At 40.5% G+C, this 5,836-nt stretch overlaps 1 long non-coding RNA gene across 1 annotated transcript; it reads right to left on the bottom strand.

The window, feature by feature from the left end:
- Positions 1-2,150: 2,150 nt before the first annotated feature.
- LOC139188928 (uncharacterized) lies at positions 2,151-2,533 on the bottom strand. Its single transcript, XR_011572345.1, has 2 exons — positions 2,411-2,533; positions 2,151-2,325 (listed from the first exon to the last, which is right to left on the bottom strand). It is a non-coding gene; the product is annotated as an uncharacterized lncRNA (long non-coding RNA).
- Between the last annotated feature and the right edge of the window lie 3,303 nt (positions 2,534-5,836).

Raw genomic sequence — 5,836 nt, 5'->3', positions numbered from 1 at the left:
ATACAACTAGCCATGGAATCCCACCTTTGGCTAGTTTCCCCCTCTCTATCCCACACACACTGGGTGATTATTTTCTCTTTGAAAATGGCTTGTTTTTCTCCTTTTAGGTTCCACCATCTAGTCCTTGGGCACTTCCAAGTCTTGTTCTTTTTCTCACTCTTTTGATATGTACATCCATCACCAACAAGCGATGTTGATTAGCCAAGCTCTCTCCCGGTATAACTTTGCAATCCTTACAAGTTATACGATCCCCTTTCCTTATTAGAAGAAAATCTATTTGTGTTTTTAACGACCCACTCTTGTAGGTGATCACATGTTCTTCTCTCTTCTTAAAGAAGGTGTTGGCTAAGAAGAGATCATATGCCATTGCAAAATCCAAGATAGCTTCTCCATCCTCGTTTCTCTCCCCAAAACCATGGCCACCATGAAAACCTCCATAGTTGCCTATCTCCTTGCCCACGTGTCCATTTAAATCTCATCATATAAATAACTTCTCCGTCTGAGCAATTCCTTGCACCAAGTCTCCAAGGTCTTCCCAAAATTTCTCATTCGAACTCGTATCCAACCCTACTTGAGGTGCGTACACACTAATCACATTGATGAGTTCTTGTCCTATTACAATCTTGATTGCCATGATTCTATCTCCTACCATCTTGACATCTACAACATCTTATGTCAAGGTCTTGTCCACGATGATGCCAACACCGTTTCTCATTCTATTTGTGCCCGAATACCAGAGTTTAAACCCTGAGTTTTCTAGATCCTTTGCCTTAAGACCAACCCACTTAGTTTCTTGTAGGCACATAATATTTATCCTTCTCCTCACCATAACTTCCACTACTTCCATAGATTTTCCCGTTAGGGTTCCTATATTCCACGTTCCTAAACGCATTCTACTCTCTTGAACTCTACCCTTCTGTCTAATAGGATCAAAGTACTTCTTTTGTGTGTCTTGTGTAAAGTTGATAGGAGCATATGCTCCCAAACAACTTTGAGTGGAGTCGTTTGAAAAAAAGTTTCTATGGCCCCCTTGCTTATTTAACACTGCATCCGGGTGCCGATGGAGATACAACGACCCTTGCTCACTTACCACTGAGTATTATCCTAATAACACTTCAACAATTCTCTAACAAACTCTTAACTGAAGCTGATTTACGAAACCATGTGTCTCTATAATGTTAACCCCCTTGAGAAATTTTTAGATAACCAGAATTCTTGTCACTTGATATTCCATTTCACGTATTTTAATGAGTGAGCAACATTGACACACCCCAACTCGGAATGTCCGTCTGGACTCTAAATCGAGCTGTGCTGACTTACGCTCGGAGGGTGACGAAGCCATTAAGTGTCGTGGTGTGGAACATGTGAGTAAATTTAAACCTAAAGTTGCTTAAATGGAAGAGTGCGCATGTGAGCGGGAATGAACCCATTTTATACGTGATGTCAGAGAGCGTAAGTACAATAAAAGTAGAATGAGAATTATACCATCAAAGGTAATCTCCAATACCAAGATTTGCCAAGAATCCTTGTCGATACGAAAACTCTGCTACGCACTACTACAAAAGGGGATATCACTGGCGGTGTAAAACCGACAAGAAACAACAATTACTGTCGGATTTTTGGTAAAAATCCAACATTAAATCGTGCAATGTCGGATAGAGGAACCGACACCAATACTACTATCACCAAAAGGGTAATGACGTCGCTTATTCCCCTTGATCCGCCACCAAGAAGCAAAGTAATATAAAATAAAATGAACAACGGTGTCGCTTAAAAGCGACATCGACTCTTACGTCGCTTATAAGCGACATGAAAATCTGATAGGATGGCGGTCAAAACCAACATTAAGTAACAAATAGACAATAAAAATATCACACTTACTGTCGGTCCAAACCTACATCACGTAAGTTAAATAAATAAAATAGTTGATCTACTGTCGATCGTAACCGACATTACCTAACATCTCTATAAATAAAATAATTATGCTGCTGCCGTCCGTAAAATCACCAGAACTTCACTTCTTTTGAGGCCAGCACTTCACTTCTTTTTCATTTTCTTCTTAAACAACCAAAAAAATCACCATAATATTCACTCACATTTGGATCATCATCACCATACGTTGGATTCAACCAACCATTTACCAAACTTCCTGACCACCTGAAGCAATGGATTACAAAGAATGTGATTGAAAAAATAAACAAATGCACACAATGTTAGCCAACTCCGGCATGAAAGCACGTCGTCGTTAATACAGTTTTATCCAGGTTTGGATTGCACTTCGGCAATTGGGCACGACTGAAGATCTTGTCCGCATTCGCAACATGTCTGCACCGAAAACATAACACTAAGAACAAGGTACTAAAAATATGATCGTCTCAACTCATCTTGAAACTATAGTTCAAAAATGTACCTGATGCCCGCAACCAAAGGCCATGTCTTTCGGATTTGTAAGGCAAATGGGGCAAACCTGTTCAACACCATATAAACTGTTAACCCATAAGAGCGCTACAAACCCATCAAAACAATATTTAGAGGTGGCAGCTGAGAAGTTTGCATACCTGATTATCATAGGTAGAACTAGGAGCAAGTGGAGCTATACCGACAAAACTACTGTTTCCATAATAAGGAGGAACACTTGGCTCGTAACTGGTATGGGAAGGTTTCGTGAAAGATGGCGAACTAAAACTGGTAGCACGGGAAGTTTTTGAGCTACTGAAAGATGACGCTCCATACATAGGAGGGGGGAGAGTAACCCTCTAGGAATATTACCCTTCCGGCCACTGCTCATTTCAAGAAGAATAAATTTTGTAAAAATATTACGTAAACATAGGTTTTCGAAAAGGGTTTAGAGATGAGAAATAAGGACTGTATTGTTACCCCAATATATTGAGCTTTATTGTTGCTTTTCTCTAACACACTGACTGAAATGCACTTGGCGTCAAAATATTTGGACTTCGCTTCAATTAAAACCGACACTAAGTCAAGTAGTCTGACACACTTACTGAAAGGCAAGTGGCATCAAAATAGGAAAAAAAATGTGTCGGTTAAAACCAACGTGAGCCTGACAGACTTGATGGAAGTGGCGTCGAAATAAGAAAATTTTATGTCAGTTCAAACCGACGCGAGCTTGACAGATATGACAGTGATTGCAAGTTGCATGGAAATAAGAAAACATTGTGTCGATTCAAACCAACATGAGCCTGACAAACTTGACTATGATTGCAAGTGGCGTTGAAACAAGCGGGACAAAAAAAGTCTAACCCAAGGTTAAAAAATAAGCAATTCTGTTATCTCATATAATATTTTTGTTTGTACCATACTTAGGGCCTCCGTATTTAGATCTCGTATAAATACTCGGGGGATTCAAATGTAATTATGTAATAAATGAAGGGGCAAATATGTAAAAAGGGGAGGAGCCCTTAGTCTATAAAATGGCCTCCTCACCCTCACAATATGAGGGCTCTGAGATTCAGAGCAAAGCTCTCTCACCCTCAGAGAAGCCTCACTCTCACATTACAAAGCTCTGATCCTCACATACAGAGGCTTTCACCCTCCCAATCCTTTCACAAACAGATAAATACAATATCAATGTGGACGTAGCCCAAACATTGGGGTAAACCACGATACATCTTGTGTTATTTACTTTCTTGCAGATTCACGGTCGGATTTACATTGTTCCAAGACCCCTCCGGTTTTGTGTATCAACATTTAGCGCCGTCTGTGGGAATCGACACGAAAAACTATATCGGTCATTTCTCAATTTTTCATCTCACCACCGTGAAACCTTACCACAATATCCACCGTGAATCTGCTCACCTAAAAACCACAGATCCAAATTTCTCAAGTCCAAATCCCCCAAAACCTATGAATTTGCCAAATTTCCCAATCCACCAACAAACCCAATTGATTGATTCACAAAAAGTTCAAAACTTTCCACTTTCCCACTTCCCCATATTCCTTAATCTGATTTCCCAATAAACAGCTTTTCCCAATCAGAGATATGTTAGCTTTGGAAATGGCCTGGGATGAGTTGTCGGTCCCGGTGATCTTGGCCTTACCGACTTTCACATTCTCTAAATACTTCCTGAACCGCTCTCCGTCATGTTCCAAAAACTTACCCTTATGTTTGGCAGCTATGTAAATCTCGGGCAAATCCATAGCCTTCCTGAAAGGCACCAAAATCTCCTTCCTCAGTCGGTGCCTGACTTTGTGCAAGTACTCTTCCTACTCCATTCCTTGGTATTCAGGGTATGATTCTCTCGGGAAAAGCTTCCTTGCAATGCTCTCACAGAGCAGCGTGGAGCGGTCGAATGAGGCATTGAGGGAAGGGCACCACTTCGCCACTAGGGTTATCTCCTTGTACTTTGAAAAGGATGACGTATCTTTCAGGGATTCAATATCTACCACCTTTCGATTACGAGCTTGGGTCCTTCTCTTTTCCATTATCGTCAGAACCCTCTCAATATTGTGGAATATTTTGACAGACATAATCGCAGAGGAACGTGCGAGAGGAATATTTTGACCATACTTTCTTGGTCTTTGGTGCTTTGAGCTGTCATCCGGAGCTTTACCCAGCAACCACGTGATAAGTTTAGTATATTCAACAATATTTTGACCATACTTTCTTGGTCTCTGAGATTGTTGTTGGTGGAGTCATGAGAGATGGATTTGCTCACAACGACTGCTTTATTTTTTTATATTTAATATGCTCCACTATTCCACTTTCCCACGGGATTACATGATTAAAGATAAGAAGATGTCCACCAAGGTTCACCGTCTCCACTTTCTGTTGGACTAGAAGATGCCCATCAACATGATGAAAAAGATGAAACTTTCATCATGAAGGGGAGTGTAGTCCCCCAACGACTGCTTTATTTATTTATTTTTTTAATGATGTAATTTAGTTTTCTTATTTTTCAAAGGGTAATAAAAATAAATAAAAAAAATGGCAAGCCCAAAATAATGGGCTGGAATGTTATGTGGAGGGCCAAGGCCCATATGCCTAAAAGAGTCAGGCCTTATGGCTCCAAAATTATTCGACACCCTGCTGCTGTTATCACCAACCAGGTGATCAAAATTACGCCTAGTACTCCAAAATTATTCGGTAGCCTGCTGCTATTATCACCAACCAGGTGATCAAAAGTACGCCCAGTACTCCAAAATTATTCGGCAGCCTGCCGCTATTATCACCAACCAAGTGATCAAAGTACGCCCAGTACTCCAAAATTATTCGACAGCCTGCCGCTATTATCACCCACTAGGTGATCAAAAGTACATCTAGTACTCCAAAATTATATATGAGCATCACTCATGTCAATCATACATAAACATTCATGAGCATCACTCATGTCAATCATACATAAACATTCATGACCATCATTCATGTCAACATTCATGAGCATCACTCATGTCAACATTCATGAGCATCACTCATGTCAACATCCATGAGCATCACTCATGTCAATCAACATAAACATTCATGAGCATCATTCATGTCAATCAGCTTCGAAAGCTTCATTTACAGAGCTCCAGCTTCGAAAGCTCCAGCTTCGAGAGCTCCAGCTTCAAAAGCTTCATTTACAAAAGCTCCAGCTTCAAAGCTTCACTTGCAAAGCTTCACCTACAAAGCTTCAGTGCAGGGTATACAAATACTACCTCCGAACAACCGCCACTTCGGCCCATACATGGATTCAATTTGAAGTCTCCAGCTAACAGACTATATTGACTGAAGACTTGGGGGACTACATTATGTACCATATATTGGGCTTCCACAACTGGGCCTTATGAAAAATACTTGGGGGACTTAACCTATCACTTATGTATTGATGAGCGAGCC

Source organism: Malus domestica, chromosome 10, assembly GCF_042453785.1.
Source record: "Malus domestica chromosome 10, GDT2T_hap1".
Lineage (NCBI taxonomy): Eukaryota > Viridiplantae > Streptophyta > Magnoliopsida > Rosales > Rosaceae > Malus > Malus domestica.
The sequence above is the reverse complement of the archived record's forward strand: the minus strand, read 5'-3'. Positions and strand labels throughout refer to the sequence as shown.